Source organism: Strongylocentrotus purpuratus, unplaced genomic scaffold (assembly GCF_000002235.5).
Source record: "Strongylocentrotus purpuratus isolate Spur 01 unplaced genomic scaffold, Spur_5.0 spur5_scaffold_9, whole genome shotgun sequence".
Lineage (NCBI taxonomy): Eukaryota > Metazoa > Echinodermata > Echinoidea > Camarodonta > Strongylocentrotidae > Strongylocentrotus > Strongylocentrotus purpuratus.
Genome location: NW_022145615.1, coordinates 22,537,970 through 22,557,826, shown reverse-complemented (window position 1 = coordinate 22,557,826; position 19,857 = coordinate 22,537,970). Strand labels below are relative to the sequence as shown.

Genomic DNA, 19,857 nt, shown 5'->3' with positions numbered 1-19,857 from the left:
GTAGACCCCTTACCCCCTCCCTATAAGTCAGTAGCAAAAGAGGAATAAAACGAGAAAGGTAGAGGGAAAGATAGGAAGAAGGAAAAGGAAACGTGAAAAAAGAAAGAAATGGTATGACCTCCCTCTCTCATCCTATTCAGTAATTCCTATTAATTCCAATGTTACCGTTGCACCCTCCACCCCTCAGTACCTGAATCTACGCTTCTCCACTGCCAACAAACACTAACAGCTGGCTGAACTTATCGATGTTGAAGTACTTAAAGCTGGTCCTCCTCTCCAGCATCCCCCACTCCCGGCTTATTCTCCGTTCGCCGGCTGGCTGATTCGCCGCTTAATATTTTCTCAAGATCTGCCACCTCCCCCCCCCCCCCACCCTCTTGCCGCCGACTGGATCCGCCCCTGCCATATACCATTATATCTTACGCCACTCACCCCATCTCTTTCTCTTCCTTCTCTCTCTCTCTCTCTCTCTCTGTCCATCCTTCCCTCTCCCCTCTCAATCTCTCACTCTTTCTCTCGTTATGCAGTGATCTCCTCCGCCATCAGCGGTGTCGTCATTTTACGCATTTTAATCGGAAGTAAAATATACTCCATAAAATACCCAATCAATCCTGAAGTGCCCCCATCCGTATTGGAACCCGTGCTCTATCTGTAATCTACCTGTTTTCTTGACATTCAATCTTGAAGTTGTTCCATTCAACACTGAAGGGGCTGCTCGTGAAGGACTGCCCTACAGCCCCACAACTACGTCAACAGAGGGCAATCATCGCCCGGTGTTTAGTAGCAGCATTATCAGCTCAGCCCAGTAATTGTGATCCCATTACGGCTAACACCCAACAGACACGGGGACAGCACGGCTGACCTTGCCTCCGAAAATCGAAGGCTTATGGACGTCTGTAAGCTGAGACCGATGACGAACTCTATTCCGACCTTTCCTAATACATCATCATCAATTACCGTGGCAAAGAAGACATTTTTGCTGGGCATGTCTCCTAGAAAGTACTCTTTTCACATCCAGACAGCATAATTATGCATAGTACCGTTGGTAAAGTAGAAACTAACTGTTATGATGTCCTGATGCTAATGCCTAGCAGTTGTGCACATGATATAAGTGCCTTCGATTTAGTTTAAATACACCTTTTCTTGCAACTTTCGTATACTGGCGCACACTCAAGAGTAAAATGAATTTAGGCGCCATTTTCGGGATATCAAACATGACATCAATTTCATCGATAAATCCATGGATAAATCGTTGTCACTAAACACAACTGTTCAACCGGTATCTTTACGATGCAATACGAGTTAAGCAAGAGCTCACCAAGAAATGTTGACGAAATTTGCATAATAAGTGCCTTTGGAGGCACCACTGATAAAATATATGAACAACTGCTAGGCAATCGCTCTTTAACTTAAACGAATGTTATTTGCCACACATACAATCGCAGCTTCTATCAACGGAAAAAAATATTTTATTCGTAGTGAAATAAAAAGAAGAAAAGAAGACGAGGAAAAGAAGAAGTAGTGAGGAAGAAGAAAAGAAGAAGAAGAAAGAAGAAGAAAAGAAGAAGAAGAAAAGAAAAAGAAGAGCCTTTGGGAACTCCGACCACTTTAAAGCATGAGTCGTACACAACTTCGTGAAAGTTGCCTGCTGGTACAATGAATAAAAAAAAACATTTCAATATTTGAAATACAAAGCTCTTTCAAAACGTTTGAAAATAATACTTCAGATTCTCTTTAGACATGTTAGACCAAGGCCTAAAATTATGATTTCAACGGTCTGAAAAAATAATCATCGACAATGTGAAATAAACTGATGAGTTTTCAATTCGACAGAGGTAATTCGTGTACCATCTCGACTAAAAGACAGATAATTTCTATTGATATGATTCAATGAATGAATGAGTGAGTGAAAACAGCGATCTATGGAGACAGGACCAATTATGTCATTATATTAAAACTTTATAAGCATTGAAATGGGAAAATGATATCTACACAGACTGACAAGGGTTTTTATCTGATTGAATAATGAGATAGGTAAATATGATTGCGCCATCATAATGTTCTCACGGCAGAATACCTGTCTGATATTAAAGCAATTGTAAGTTCAAGATGATAATCATATAACAGGGAACAAAATCTTGCAAACAGATGGTCAACATTTTCATCAAAAAATGATAAGCTTAAAATTCGAAAATAACAACCTTAAATTTGAAATTTTCACAACATAATTATGACCAGACTGATATCAAATGCAAGAGCATTTCTTAAAGGTATTCAGCTTTCTAAAAGTTTTTTTTTATTTTGAAACTCATTATTCTGAATTTAACTGGACATCACATGATAGGCAATATAAATTTGAATTAAATTGGTACAAAATGTTCTTAATAATTTTTAATTTATTTTTTACAGATTCTTATATTTCTTCCCTTTCTTCTGTAATTCTTTTACGTAAGAGGTACTTGTTCCGAAATTTCGATAATATAGTTTTAAACATATTGTTATGACTTCGGCAACACTACCTATTCTCATAATTTCTAGATTTTTAACTACAATATTGAATATTGTAAAGATCGATATCATGTTCCTTACTTATAATATTATACGAGAAGGAAATAAAAAACAAAATCGATATCATTCCAAATCTAGAATGGGACAATTGAATTTTTTAAATAGCCCTCCATGCACAGGTTACTTTATTGGATAAAGTCAAAATAACAAGGACACGATCATAAAGCTACGTATACATTATGGGACAATTGATGATTGTTATGAAGCGGCGGGGAAAAACAAGGAAATAACGTTATGATTCAATCTATAGATTGCCATACAAATACCAGAGGGACCGGGGAAACATGACGCCCACAGTGAAATAATTCATTCCCCTGATGTCTTTTGATAAAATCAGGCCTATTTTTGGTCGATTCATCTGAATATGGATTCTTCATTATAGCTCAGCCTGGAGGAAAGGATCGGGAGGAAATCTGGATTGTATTTATCCTCTAAAAATCAGGGCCTCATCTTCTGTGATACCTGCAAGATATTTATCTTTTTAAAGAGAAGGTAAGTACCTATACGGATGGTTCGGGTAAAGATGGAAACGTACTTTGTGAGCATACTTATTCTGTTTATGTTCTCCGACTGCTCTCCGAAACATGACGAGAAATAGTTTGAAAAGTTTAAATTAGGCATTCATGCCCACATGTTTATTATGTGTATACTCCCACATACCAATTTCTGTATGCAGTGCATCAGATTTTCAGCAATATCGAGTAAACTTCTTTTTTATTTTGATCTTCCCAAAGCCCCACAGAATGCACTACATATTCAACCACCTTCCCATTTGTATCTAGATAGTTCTTTCAGTCGCATGACCAGTGCTCAACTTTATCTTTAATCTCAGTGGCAAAGGAAATGGACGGGCAATCGGAACAAAGAGTTTATCCTTTATAAAGCCGATTTGCTATTTAGCTTATTAGCCTGTGCCATATGACGCAACAAAGGATAGCCCGAAGTATTTACTCTGAAATGAAGATTATTTCGATAAACCATGTCGGGTCGTGTCTGGGAAATGTTGTCTTCCTTCAGAAGTTATGGGTCCAGGAGGCATACAAAAGGAACTATATACCTTAGTCCCACCAATGAGAGCGACATTACAATCTCGGGGACTTTTTTGACCAATGGTATTTCCCTTAATCTTCCAAATCATATTTTATTCAGCCTTTTGTCAAATCGTTATGTTTTTCCATGATATTTTTTTTTTTTACTAGAGGGTATTATATTTACAAATAGATTGGCCATTGGGAACTCAGTTGTTTTGAAAACTTGTTATTGCCATTTCACAATCCAACTGTTTATAATCGCAAGGAAGTTGGTACATACATTTTTTTTTCTTTTCTTTTTTCCCAATACATACGCGGAAATACCTCGACCCCCAACCACCCCCTCTCCCTCTCTATCCCTCTCATACTTTCTCTCTCTCTCTATCTGTATGTCTCGCTCTCTCTCTCTCTCTTTCCCTTCGTTTCTTTTTATCAATCTATCTGTTTCTCTATTCCCCAGTTCCTCTCTTTCCTTTTCTATGTCCGTCTTTCTGCCTCTCTCTCTCTCTCTCTCTCTCTCACACTCACTTACTCTCTCTCTTTCTTCCGTCCTCCGATCTCTCTCTCCATCTCTCTACTTTCCTCACTCTACTTTTTTTCACATTTATCCCACTTTCTCTCTCCTTCTCCTTCCTAAAAAGTCATCTTTTCATCCTACTCAATCTTTGTCGTTTCTCTTACATTTCTTCGCGATGTTCTCTTCAATCTATTTAACACCACGCCCAAAGAAGACGCACATACAGTGGCATAGGTCATCAGTGGTATACGTCCGACACTGAATATGATACTTAGTGGACGAATATTCTGCAAATATGAACAAGATACAGTGACCCATATCCTCCTCCTTTCGTATACCTCAGTCACACCGCTAAACTGGCTCCATCCCAAACCCTTCCGATCGGTTCTTGATCGTGATTTCTTTTTATTCATTTTTTGATTCGGTCTGTTGTTGGTATGATGCCGGTTTTCTTAGTGTGTCTGCGGTATCAGTCACACCGACAAACCGTATACAAACCAATTCCAACAGACCCATACTTGGCCATTCGGGGCTAATGTAGATGTTTGATCGGTTTGTTGTCGATCTGGTATCGGTCTCTCCATTGCGACAGGGGTATTCAGTGGACACTGTCCACTAGCTGCATGTAGGTCAAATGTATAGCTTGGGGACTTTCGATAGAGTCAAACATGATTTGTATTTGCATTACACACCTGCGAAAGGACAAATTGTTCTTGACGCCCACCCATCAAACATGGTAAAAAGATATGTAATGGCGTTTTATTGTAGACTTCTTTCTTTTTAATTTGATTTCTATTTTTCTAGTGAACAGAACATAAGACCGTTAATACCCAATTATTTCCGTTATGATGATGCCGAGTGTTATAGGCAAGAAACAGCTTGCCATTGTCACGTCCCGGTGTATCATTTGCTTTGAGATTACAAACGACGACAGAAATATAGGTAAGAATATATGGAAAGAAGACATTGTGTATACAAACAACACTTAATTTTCTTTGCTGAAAATATTCGTGAGCATTATAAGCATGAAATACATTCATTTAATATATATGTATATAGTGTAGACAAAAAGACGGTGCAATATTATTCGTGGAATTAGATAGTAGATAGATGGAATCGATGGAATAGATGTTATGGAAATATTTTTCGATATAAGTACATCTACAAATTGATTAAACTTCGACCAGACATTTGACATCTGTAATGAAGCATCCTTAGCTTACCCTATACGGTCAGTACACTTTCACGTCCATTTCCAGTAACCAAATACATAGGCTGAACATGAGTAGCCCCAATCTGGTTATTACAATATCTTAGATGGATAAATATCATCCAATATTCACTTTGATTGGATTTTAGGATCTTAGAAAGGGGTCGAAATAAGACGATGGTATTTAGACGAGACAGTTAATAAAAAGAGACGGTAAACGAAAAGAGAAAAATGCCGAGAGAGAGAATTTCATGGGTACGATGGGGAAGAGCTATGTCGGTTAATATTAAGTAAAACTTTGAACAAGAATAATCGGAAAGAGAGAGAGAGAGAGAGAAAGAGAGAGAGAGAGAGAGAGAGATACAGGGAGAGAGAAGGACATAAAAGGGGATGAAAGATGCTGGAACTATAGAAGAAAGAAGAGAATGCTAGACATATTAGGACGACAAGGGTTGAAAATGATTGGGGATATCATTTTGTCGAAAAGGAAAGGGCAATAGAAAATGTAAAAACAGACAGGTGAAGAATTATGAATCTGTGGTAGGGGGGAAATATTTAAGAAGGAATAACGATGAGATAGAAAGAGAAAGAGAGATATATAAACTCTTTAAGAGAAATAAAGACGAATTAAGAAAATATCACAGAAGGTATCAAAAGGACGACAGGAGTGGGATGGAAATATAAAAAAGACTGATAATTTAGAGAGAAGAAAACAACATTTAAATTGTATTTTTGTTTTCTTCTAATTTGAGTCCATGTTTGCTTTAAGAGAGAAGGGGACGGACTTGCTCGGTTATTAGACTGAAAATGAATGTGTTAAAATTCCGAGTATTTTTTTGTGTCAACTAATGAAGAGATAGTTGGACAATGAGTACTGGGGTGTTTCACAAAGACTAAGATTGACTTTAAGTTGGACTTAACTATGACAGGCTGTTCATGCCACTGTATGTTCTCACAATTTACTGGCATTGGTTTCTCACGGGACGTACAAATCGTGGTAAAAAATCTACAGAATTTTCTTTTTTTGATAGTTCATTATAGAAGGAAAAAATATTATCTAAAGATCATAATTGAGAGACCAATGATGAGAGCAACCCGTGGCATGAATGGTCGCTATATTTAAGTCCAACTTAAAGTCGATCTTAGTCTTTGTGAAACACCCCCAGGAAAGCGATGTTTAATCATTTTCAGCCCTCAAGATAGCCAGCTGTCGATGTTGATTAAACATCCATTCCCTTCCAATCAGCATACCTGGATTTGAAATCTTTGATAAGTTAAAATAGACAATCATTCCAAAGACGACGAACACCGAATGTTTATCTCATCTCTATCGCATGCTCTGATTAGGAAGGATGAAAGGTATTAAAGGGGTCCCTAAATGTCTGCACTCGGGGACGTTCCGACAACCAGCGAGATTTGTTTCATCTCGTCTAGTTTGGTTTCGTGTCGTCTTGTTTCATTTTTATATTCGTTTCGTTTCGTTTCGTGTCTGTTGTTTCGTTTCGTTTAGTATAGTTTCGTTTCGTTTTGCCTCGTTTCGTTTCGTGTTATTTCGTTTCGTTCATTTCTCTAGTTATTAAATATTAGGGACTTTTAGATGTGCACGTCGACATAGTGGACTGCTACGTGTGAAGTCCTTTTAAGGCAATGCTACGTCCTTTTAAGGCACTGTCAGTGCCTTAAAAGGACGTCACACGTAGCAGTCCACTACATGTATGTCTAAAAGTCCCTATTTACAATGGTGCAAGATATGGAAGGAACTTTAGAAAAGCCTACAAGGCTTTATAGGTATAAATGGGTATAAGATTGTACGACGCATGCTCCGGGGAAATTGCTTTATAATGTCCGCGGTCAATTTCTTATACTCGTCGAATTCTCGACTTCAACCCTCGATGGAATCTGCACCTGAGCTCAGTATCCCGTAATATATAACCCATACTTAAAATCATACCTAAGTGTAACCCTAACTCTACCACTAAACTTTCACTTTATCTCAAACCAAATTGCAACCATACGAAACAAAGCCAGGTGCAAAATGTAGGAGCACAAACATCACCAAAGCCACACAGTCCTACAGTGCGAAACGCAAAGAACAATCCACCCTTTCAGTGGCGCCTTTCTAGCGAAACCGATATCCATGTACATGTTGTTCCGATACAAACTGACCCAATTATTTGTTAATGCATCTTCAGTTGTAACACTCGAACACACACCGTACTTTAGGAGCGTCTTCATGAACATTAGGTATGAGACGTTGGCGGCTTGTACTTGTAGGATGGACATGATGGATGGAACCTGCTCTATGTATATGCATGGACCTACGACGAAGCAAGTGTGAAGCGTCGGTGCGTTTCGTTACAAGTCCGTTGATTATAAGTATCATGTAGGTAGTATATCTATGAGGTTTCGTCCGTAATGTGAATTCTTCTGTACGTCATTTATTACATCGTGTCCGACGGGCCTTTCCAGTTTATGCCTGGATTACATTTGGCCTGCGATTAGTCTACGGAGCCCGTATCCTGCTTGTATCCCCTTTTCCGTGCGGCCTTTGTGCGGAGGCAGGAGGCGGCCGTGAGATTTTCGTACGGATTCACGGGCTCCGCAGCCTTTACGATTTTGTTTCGCGAGAAGTTAAACAAATTTGAAAAAAATCGTAAGCCTGTAGCCCGTATACATGTCGTAGGTGGCATTGCACAATCCCCGCACGGGCATCGCCCGGAGGCTTCGCACCGATTGTGCAGCAAACGTACGATTTTTCGGTGAACATGGGGGCAAAAAAAAATCGTACGGAGATTGTAGACTCATGGGGCATTCGCACGGCAATTGCACAGCTATCGCAAGGTTGCTGTACGGTCACCGCGCCTTCTCCGCGCAACCTTTGCACGGAAGCTGCACGGGCTCCGTACGATTTCCGTGCGGAGGCTGCGGAGACTGCACGGTTACTGCATGCAAATTGCACGATTTCCGTACAATCTCCGAGCAGCCTCTGTACGGATTTGCCCCGGCCTGCCCCCGAGGGCCAATACAATAAATTGCACGATGCTCGTAGATAATGTAAACACAAACATCGTAGCCCGTAGCCTCCTACGATGTCTACGAAAAATCGTAGATTAATTTATCGTACGGCTCCCGGGGCAAATGTACTCCAGGCATTAGAGATTGATAACCATGCATATTGCGCCCAAGCGCACACAAATATCCACAAATGCCATTATTTTACAGTAAATCTGTTAAAGGGCAATCATGTTCACATCGAGGTTCATCTCGACGCTGGCACAATTAAGAAGAATGTTTATGATTTGATGGCAGTTTGTTCAGCAGAGGATTAACTATTGAAACATGCAGGCTACTGCAAACAGACAAATCCTATAAATAAACTGATTACTGGATCGCGATGACAGAGGTACATGTTTAGTAATTTATTTATTAATAAAATAAAATAAATTATCGAAAATATGTTATCGGTGACAACAATGAAATGGAACGAATTCACATTAATTTGATATTGATCAGCCGAGTGTCGAAAACATTTCAACATAAATATCATAAAACTTATTGTGGTGATAAAAATATATCGCTGCGAGCAGGATTTGAACCTACGCGGGGAGACCCCATTGGATTTCAAGTCCAACGCCTTAACCGCTCGGCCATCGCAGCTACAAGATAACACATGTAAAAAGGCATAATTCTTATAAGACTAAGATTTGTTTCCTGCTTTTTAGCACAAGGTATGTGTTTTATTTTTGTTATGCGTGATGTGCGTTATTGTTACACAACTTAAAGGTATTACAAAGTTTTGATATGGGGTCATGAATTTGGTTCAAATGAACTTATTGGAAGCCTATGCGATCCTACAATATTCAGTGATCGTTGACGCAGTTGAAATCGAGTCTTAAATTATGAAATTGTAAATAATAAACTCTTTATGTTGTATAGCTCCCTCTCAAGGTCAAGTTATTAATTAAGCTATAAAACAATGTTTATTGACTAAAATCGACCGATTAGCTATTTCCGTTTGAAAATTATATATCACAACTACATATAGTGAGATTTTCATGGTCGTACCTACCATTGAACAGCCGTAGGCGCTATTTGAAATTTATAACAATTTACCGGGAGCACCGGTAAATCATAAGGCTACCTCCTTTCATCTTCTGGTTTGCTTTCCCTTCTCATTCTCATCTGTTTGACTTCTTTTAACATCTTATCTTTTGTTTGACCATATACTTTGAACCCATTGTTCTATCGTGTATCTATACGTAGTATAATTATTATTCGTGTCTTTCCATTAATGCAATAGGCAATTTTCATAATTTAATCAAATTTATGCATTTGCCTTTGTAAAGCACCTCGATACGAGTTATTTCCTTCACCTGTTACGAATAAATGTATCTCGAAAGTCAGAATTAAAATCGCATACATACGTTGCTGCTAGGTAGGACATACATGATGAATGCCCTACCTAGTCTGACTATTGAAATACAATAATTATTCGTATCATTTAAGTTAAATTTTGTTAGATTACGAATATGGCATTTTATACGGCAATATATCATTCAATAATCATACGTCCATGTCTTGTGGTCATGTTGAATAATCATTAGCATGAAACAAATATGTGAAACAGATAATTACAAACACATGAGACGGATAATCACAAAGCTAAGAAACACACGGCACTGACCCTAAGCCTCGTGTCTGCATATTTATAACAGGTATGGTCAAATTTCTTGCTTCTGAGTGCTATATGAGGACGTTGTCCTAAGAAAGTTTGGTCCAAATCTAATCTGCAGATTTCGCCACTCAGGTCATACAGTTTGTGGATTAATAGTAAAATTGGTTATCAAGAGCTGTTCTAAAATCGGGTGCAGAAAAGACAGGAGTGAGCATTGAGAATGACAAAATACGGTATTCATAAAATTATGTGGATCCGTCGTTTTATATATTTTATGTGTAGTGAGGTAAATACCCATTCGCTTTCATAATATTTTCATTATTCTTAATTTAAACTAATTCATGTATCTAGAAGCTTTATTCAATTATCCATTTATCCGAACGTCGAACTTATTTGTCTGGGGTATTTTTCATAAATATGTAAATAATAGCCATTTCGTTTCATGTAGCTTCCATGAGTTGTTTTCATATTATATTTTTCATATTACCCTGAAGAGGAAACCCGATGTTTATTAGTTTACATAAATATTGAAAATTCATTAGCATTAAACAAATGGATGAAACAGAATGATGATCACTGACACATGTGACAGATAATTACAGAGCTAAAAGCATCCGCTAATGACCATAAGTCCAGTGTCTGTTATGTCTCTGTAGACTTACTACGACGTACTTGCTCCATAGTGCTACATGAGGACGTTGTCCTACTTTTAATTGGTCCTAATTCAATATGCAGATTTTCTCTACTCAGGTCATCCAGGTAGCTAAATATTCGATAGAAGTGTATGGTCATCGGGGACTCAAACTCAGAAGAAGAAGAAGAAGAAGAAGAAGAAGGAGAAGAAGAAGAAGAAGAAGAAGAAGAAGAAGAAGAAGAAGAGACAGGATTGAGCAATGAAAGAGATGTAAAACACAATCGCAAAGACTTCTGAGAATCAAACTAAAGCATTGTGGAGGTGTCGTGGTCTAGAGGATAATATCACCGGAATGTGGATCACATGGTTCACGGTTCGAGTACCGCCATGGCACTATTGTCCTTAGGCAAGACATTAATCTACATTTGCCACACTCGACCCAAGTGAGGTAAATGGGTACCTGGCAGGGATGGCAGCCGTGCAAAAGCCGAGGGTAATAATTATGGAGCCCCGGGAGTGTCAAGTCTGACAGACATGAGTGCTGTACAAGAACCTACTGTATTATTATTATTATTATTGCAATGGTCACGTGTGTCACGTGTTGAAACGTGCGAACATCACAATGACAGGGTCCAAATAATTACGACAAATGCTAAAGGCAGTACAACAGTGTATTGAAATCGCACATATCTTCGTCCTGTGTGTCAGACAGTGTTTATACAATATGAACATTGTATCTTAATGTGAGATCCTATGTTCTTCAAAGTATATAATTAAGCATATTAAACTTTACAAATAATGATGGAGGGGGTGTAACATTACATATTAAGCAGGTATGCATTTGACAGTCGGTGTAACCAGATGAACATGGATTTTGCCGAACGTTGACGTCATCAGCTGGCAAATGCATATCACCTGACATATTTCCAGCACTGGCGGTTCACTCAAAACAATTTGTGTATGTCTATAGAATCCTTCGACATCCGTTTGCTGCATTAGAAGATATGCCACAGTCATCAAGTCATATCTAACAAAATATCTGCATGGGACTCCTGGGAGATATGAAATCGTGAATGAGAAATACATAGATAATATGACCGACAAAGATCTGGGGGACTAGGAAAGTTTATCAACGAAATTTATGTCAATAAAATGTTTGCTCTGGAAAAAGATATAGTTATATCGTCTTGCATATAGTACGCTTAGTCAAATACGGAGATGCGGCATTTCTGCCATTACATGTGGTCCATTTGCTTCAATAGATGTTAAATGTAAATAGGTCAGAGGAAAGATTTTAGAGAGGTAAAGGTACCTTGGGAATGTGGAGTAAATGTTTGTGTTTCGAACACATTGATTGCTCATGGGATGAGACTGATGGGATGTGCTATTCTAAAAGAGATATAGAGTAAAGTTAAGATTGCCAGTGAAAGTGAGCAGTTACACAGGCAAAAGTTATGAGTTAATGATTTGTATCACTTGCCATAAAGCAGAATGCTTTTTTTCTAGTAAAACTATAATTTTCACCGGCACAAAATATTGGAATTCATTAGATTAAAAAAACATTGGAAGAAGCCTTAACTTTAAATAGATTTAAATTGCTTGTTAAAAACTTTCTACTGAACTCTTTACTGAATTAATCGTATGCTGACAAAGATATTGTGAACCAAATTTAAATATCGAGTGAAAATTGGAAATAATCAACGTAAAAGTAAATATGCTTAGGTGGACAAAAATGAATGTTATGAATTTTATGACAAAAATGAATTTTAAACACACACAGTTCTTTTCACATTATTTCGTAAAAGGCCTTTTTTATGTTTACATGGTAATAAATCTGAACTTATGATCGATTCCATAAAATAATGTATTGCAGTAAATGTCATAATGAAGCCTCCACAAAAAGAAAAAATGAAAAAGATTTTTGTTGAAGCAGTTATTCTAAATAGGTTATTAAAATCATGTTTGTTCATGAATTGAGCATTCCTTAATGTTTACTTGTATTTATTATTTGTTTTGTATGTGTACATCCAATACGCCGCTCATGTATTGACAATCATAATTTTAAACATTGATACCATACATATCTCACTGACATTGAATAAACAATAGATAATCTTCATGATGACATTCCGATTAGGAAGAATCCCTGGATATTTATCTAATCATATCCATACCCATCTCGGGGATTTGTTTATTTTACTATGATTGGATAAGCTTCCACAGGGATTTCTACTCATTTCATTGTCCAAGCAAGGACTTTTAGATATTTTTACTTTTTTAAATAATAATTATAATTAAGTTTCATATTATAGAAACCAAATTAAAAAAAACACAAAAAAAAACAAAGGTGGAAGGTAGCCTATCATAAGGTATAGGCCTACATGATGATTGTGTTGGTGGAAAGGTCTTTTAAACTTTCATGGCATCTCATATGAGCTTACTTTATTTTACTTTAAACGCCAGTCTGTCCTCATGTTTGTTTGTTTTTCAATTTGTTCGTGTTTTTGTATGTTTGTCTATTTTTGTTTTTGTTTTTTTTCTGTTGCAAATTTGAAGTTCAAAACCGAAATATTGAATAATAGTCACTCCCTCTCATATTTTCTGCTATAATATCCACTGTCTGTCTTTTTGTTTGGAAAATGACAGTTCAAAATCTTATATCAAAGGTTCTAAATTCTGTAGAATATATCAAACAACAACATTAAAAACAATTTTAAAAGTCAGCCTCTTCACAACCTCCTACCAATCATTGACATTAGGGTTTCAAGGACGCTTCGAGAAGAGTTACATAGCAATCAAGCTCACATCTCCATCTAAATGTAGGTACCACTCACATTCAGAACACGTGTAATTGAATTTGTTTCCTCCTAATCTTACAGACTGCGTGGATTTATTTCGGGGTGAGCTAATTCTATTGGACATGTTTGGAGTGATTCGAACGGGGCGAGCCAGATGAATAATGTTATTTATAGGAAAAGCACATTACATTGACTGATTACATTCGTATCTCGGGGCAGTTTGTTAGAATGTTAATTTGCAATCCAATCTTCAAAGTATGTTTAAGCCGGTAAATCCGATAGGCCATTGCCTTTCTGAAGCATCTATCATTGACGTGAAAAGAGCGGTAAGTAGTGACCATGAGTTTTAAAAGGATGCTTTAACAAAATCACTTAAAACAACTTGCAATCACCGTAAAGTGTAAAACAGGTTTATTTTTCATTACTCCTACCACGGTCGTGTCTGCAAAGGCGTATACGTGCAGACACTCTGGACAGCCCCGCGCGGGCCATAAACTTATACTGCAAGTTGATGACATTTTGATGAATTTTCTGGGCTTTCAAACAGGGAGGGGCGTACACCACCCTGCCTCTACCCCGCCATTCGTTGGATACGCCTCTGCCACAATCAAGAGAATCAGACAAATAAATTCACAAATCGAATACGACTAAATTACCTATTACTCATTCAAAACAGAATTTATCTAAATGATTTCTGACTAATATATGCATTACTTATCTCTTAAGAGAATCCAAATCCAATATTAAAATTTCTTTGGCAATACTTGAGATGATTCTATGGCACTCTTTCGCACTCTTGTGTCAATTCTAATTTCCTTGTAAACCCGGAACATCCGTACAGCACCGGAGCACCAACACTATAGACACCTTTAAGAAGCACTTGAAGACGTATTTATTTAGCTGGTTTTTCCACCTTTATACCATGTAAAGTGATGTGAAACCAATTGTGTGAGAGCGTTATATACATTAAAATATTATAAATATTACCATTATTATTATTATTATCTCATTAATTTGATCATTACTGTTGTTATTGTTACTATGATCTTGTATGTGACTCCTAGAAAAACATTTACCATGATGTTTATTCGATCATTTCATTATTATTTACATCGCTGCATCGAGGACTTACATACTGTGCACGTCTTGGTGCACTGAACCATTGTGCATTGTGATAACAAATTTGCTTTATTTTTTGAAGAAGCAGCTGAGACCTCACCCCAACCCAAAGCAAATTAATGTTGTTTATTCTTAGAACAGAAGTATGTCGACTTCACACTTCCGACTAACACAATTATAACACCGCTGAGCTCTGGCTGCATGAATGTGAACATGAAGGAATTTAATCATTCTAGTCATGTTGACGCAGAGCCAGACCAACCAAATGATATTTCAACCACGCAATTAGACTGATGAAAATGGTCTCGGCATCGCAGGCAAATTTCCGTGGAGTAATCCACACCCTGCATGCGCTGAGAATGCAAGAACCAGTGTGAGATTTTCTTTGGCAGGAAAAGCCGCCACACTAATGTGTCAAAATGACCGCAAAAGACCGATGTAACTCGAGAGAGACACAATAAATTGCCTCAAGGCCTAGGTTATGTTGTCGTAATGATTTCTGTAGCGCATTGATTTCGTGCGGTGCAATGATTATAGACTAAAATTTTTTGCTTTGTTCTTTGTAACACTATATGATCGCCATAATAGCGTTACACATTGGTTTAAACATGTACATTCATAATAAGGAGATGGATTTGTGAGAAAGGAAAAAAAATAATCGTTTTTTAACAGTTGTTAAAATCAATTGGAGCTTTAAATATAAAAAAGCAAAAATAAAAACAAACATCATGGTATCGATTATTGCCCCAAAATATTTGTTATTAATCTCATTTTTTCGTTATTTGTCGTATGACATTGAAATATGCCTGAAGCAAACTTGTATCATGTCAAAACAACTCAAATCAATATCGCTTGTAAGAATAATGATGTGAGCGAACTCTATATGTGATATTATGTGAATATTCATATACGGGCCGATTTGTTTTCTTTCTTTCATAAGCGACAGACGGTCTTTTAGTTTGAGAATCTTGGTTAGATGAAAAGCTGGCAGATTTACAGCCAGCACAAAGTCAGGTCCATAAACCTTAGCGAACCAAAAGTACCTCCACTCCCGTTTTTTTCTCTTCAAATATGAACAACATGCTGAAAATAGAAGAAAGGAAGACTTGATGATGATCGATACAACTTCACGATTCTCTCATTTAGATGGTGATGGGTACGCCCCTTCTTTTTGCCCCCTCCTCTCTTTCTCTCTCTCTCTCTCTCTCTCTCTCCCTCCCTCTTTCTCTTTCCCTCTCTCGGTCTCTTTTGTATTACATTTCTTTCACCCTGTCTCCCTCTTTCATTATCCCCGTCGTATAACTCCTATATAGTATAAGAGGTAAGGGAACGATGATGTAGCCTCCCCCCCCCCCCCCTTCCGGGTATTGTATACCTACCAATATTATGGTAACGGTCACCGGATGAATGATGGTATATTGATATCTTATTTCAATTATTTTACTGACGAAAAAAACATTCAAAATGTATACGTGTACACATGGACTATCATTACATGCCAATGAATACTGTTAACATTTTAGAAAAGGGAGGTGGGTATCAATCCCCGCCCGCCTAGTATGCCTAGGTTTCTCTCTCTCTCTCTCTCTCCCTCTCTCTCATATTCCCTTCTCTTCTATTTCTCTCCCACTGTTTCTGTCTACCACCCTGTCTGTCTGTCTCGTCTGCATGTCCTTGATGAGCACTTAATCTCCTTTAATCACAAAAATGCAATGCTGGCGTTTTAAAAATTCTTCATTAAAAAAAAAAGTAATGATGGCGGCAGTAAAAACTACTTTACTCAAATCACCCGCCTTCTAAAAATGCGCTTCAAAAAAACATAAATAAAATCTTTTAACTAAATCGCAGTGACTTTCAACAGACCAAGTCAAGTGCAATTTTAATATCCTACTATATTTTAGCGATAGAATGTTCAGAATTATGTTTATCATTGCCTTGTTGTTCTGGCCAATGTCATTTCAAGGAATAAGGCACAAGTTAACTGAAATTGCATCAGGTTGATTTTCTAAGGTTGACGTTTTCGGGAGGGTTTTTTAAAAAAGTTCTCTTGAGTTATTTTAGGATATTCTTTAAACATCATATCCTATGATCCTTCACCTGCTCTTGGATCTTATTCATTATGGATGTACAATTAAACCACTGCAACCTTCCTCGAGGCGTAGTTATTCATGGATATATTGTCTTTGTCTACCAAGCTTATTATACCGTGCTCAACGAGCGGTAGCTTGCTGTCGGAAGCAATTACACACACACGCACACACGCGCACCCACGTTCACACGCACAAACGCTACGCACTAGTATTTTCTGATTTCTCTTTCTCACAAAAATTATGACCGCAAAATTTCTTTCCCTATACACGTGTAGATGGATTCTTTAACAATAGAGTTTTGAGTCTAGTATATACGTTTGCGCTGAAAATGTATAAACAATATAAGTCACAAATAGCTAATCTGTTATTCAACCTAAACAACGCTTTGATAAGTAGCTTAAGCCGGTTAACATTTCTTTAATTTACACGATCGTAGCTAATTAACTCAATCAACATATTCAAGATTACACACGTAAAATATTCGCAGTTACAATCTTTGATTTAATATAAGGTCCTCATCAGCTTGCTCACTGCGCTCCACAACTCAGATTAACTTCCTTTAATATATTAATATTCTTCTAAATGCTGCATAAACAAACCTGACACGGTGCACATCAGTTCTGCGACCTGATCGAATGTCCAAGGACCTTTAGGCTACCTCAAACAGGCTCTCCGTCCGAATGATCATGTCGTTGGTCGACAATCATGATATTATATCAACAACCAGTCCAAGCATTCCTCACCTTCTCTCTTCTCCAGATTAAAGCTGCTCAATTAAAGACAGATCATATTTCACGCCCATCGTTGGTGCTCGAACAAACAGGTTAACGACCGGACAGCAGAAGGCAGAAAATATGGCGCGTCCTCAGTCGCCTGCCATAAATTGTGATCGTAATACGTTTCGATCACGATGTACCGTCTGCACTCGAAGACTGAAACTTTCGCGGGCATGCTCATTTCGTTGGGTATGCGTTTAATATCATGAGATATTGAGCTAGCTATGTAGGCTAAACATGATTAACTTTTTCAATCTTTACGTGCAGGAATGCATCACATTACGTTGCCTGGGGCAAAAATCTTTGAATAATAATATGTTTGCAGTGATAAGTACATTAATTTTTTCTCATTCTCGCCTTGAGTTGTTTACGTATGGTATGTTTGTATGAACAAAAACATGACACCTATCACTTCCGGGCAAATACTGCATTTGGGATTACTTTTAAATGAGGTATGAAATCGAACTCGATTTTCAATTCGTATTCAAGGTCAAACATGTGAACTACAATGGATATCTTCGTTATTAAATTGCCAAAGAACCATATGAACAAATTATAAAGATATTCACGATGCAACAGTGAATATCTACCGGGAAAAAAATGATGAACCATTGTGCAACAATGCATTGCGTGTGAACACTTTTTTTTAGATATTTAACTCTAATGCAAAGTTTGAAGCTATTCATGTAGCAGTTTTCTCAATTATGTATAAAAAAAATTAAACAGCAAAAAAAAAAAAAGAGAGAAAAAGAAGGTAAAAAAGAAAGAAGGAAAAAAAGAAAGGAAGAAAGAGAGAAAGAGAGAATTAAAGAAACTCACACAAAAGAGGGAAAAAAGAAAAACTTAGCCAATGGCTTAAACATGACGTTAAAAGACGCACGTAGCCTATCCAACTTTGAGAGCCATTACTAATGAAAAAATGTCGCCAGTCTAAACATAGGGCGAATTTATTTACGACCGAGAATGATAAAACACAAATAAAGCCATACACAATAACAGTCAGTTCGGGACACAATTTTGCCAAATGTCTATGCAGACATGAGTAGGTGTGATCGCTTAATCTTGGGAGACATCTTGCATAATGCATAAAATAATGATGCAACTAGATGGCATATTGGTAAAATAATATTTTGTAACGCATAATCCATACCAAATATTGTCCATGTCGCCAGCCTAAACAAAGGGCGAAAATATTTACGACCGAGAATTATAAATCACGAATAAAGCCATACACAGTAAAAGTCAGTTCAGGACACAATTATAGTAGACATTTGTCAAATGTGTATGACACATGAGTAGGTGTGATCGCTTAATCTTTGGGAGACAACTTGCATAAAATAACGATGCAACTAGATGGCATATTGATAAAATAATATTTTGTAGCGCATAATCCATACCAAAAGATTTCTATACATATTGAGAATAATACTCTATGAATATTTCATCTGCAATGATCTTGATATAGGATTGCACTGTCTTAGTTAGATATGAAAGTCTTGTAGCATATTGTGTTTAATGTTTTGAAACTGAATTCACTAAATTCTGACGATCTATTTCACCTGACTGCGTACTATAGCAATTATGTGCTCGTAGATAGGCGACAGGTCGGACTGTGGTTTACATCCTATCCCAGGGACTTGGTAATTTGGGATGATTGCCTTGCACAAAAGCACCTTGCTCAATGGCTTGATTTAAAAGCGGTGCTTCCTGTCACGTTACCACTGCTAGCCATCATGCATCCAATCAGTGCATATCGCGCGTTTGTAATTTATTTACATATCTTCCGCCTACCCTCTAAACCTTTACATCGTAACATAATTCGTTTATAGGAAACATTAATGTAGTTTCATGGGAGGGGGAGACAAAGCAACCTTCTCGGTAAATGTTCAGTTGTGAAAATACTCTGTTTAAAGGGATAGTTGAGTTCTGTTTTCAAAGTGCATGTTTATTGCTTTTATTCTTATCTATGGCATTTCTAGTGCCCTTTTAGAACCTAAAATTGCTATGAAGGTAATTTTAGACCCCAAAATGTGTGAAATTTATCCAATACGATCATACCAATTCAACTCCACTTTTAAAAAAACACGGTGACCGTTAATTAATTATTTAATTAAAAATAAAAAAATACATGGGCCGGCCGGTTGTGCGTAATATAAGCAATACGAAAATGCCAACAAAAAAGCCAACATCGTTTTTTTAACGGTTTTTTGAAATTTCTCAAAATATCTAATATTTGTGGTGGTACACAAGTAGAAATCGTTATATTTCAGCCGTCTCTGAACCGATTTTGATCAAACAAAGATGATTTTGTCATTTGAATATTATGTTCTTTCAAATTTGACACTCAGTTTTTCATTATCTCACAAAAAATTATTTTGTGTAGCGCCCTCTGCAACAGAGCTCAACTATCCCTTTAAGGAGTAATGTCGTATTAGTATG

The 19,857-nt window shown here is 37.3% G+C and overlaps 1 non-coding gene across 1 annotated transcript; it reads right to left on the bottom strand.

The window, feature by feature from the left end:
- Window positions 1–8,901: 8,901 nt before the first annotated feature.
- TRNAS-UGA lies at window positions 8,902–8,983 on the bottom strand. The gene has a single exon. It is a non-coding gene; the product is annotated as a tRNA-Ser (tRNA).
- Window positions 8,984–19,857: the final 10,874 nt, after the last annotated feature.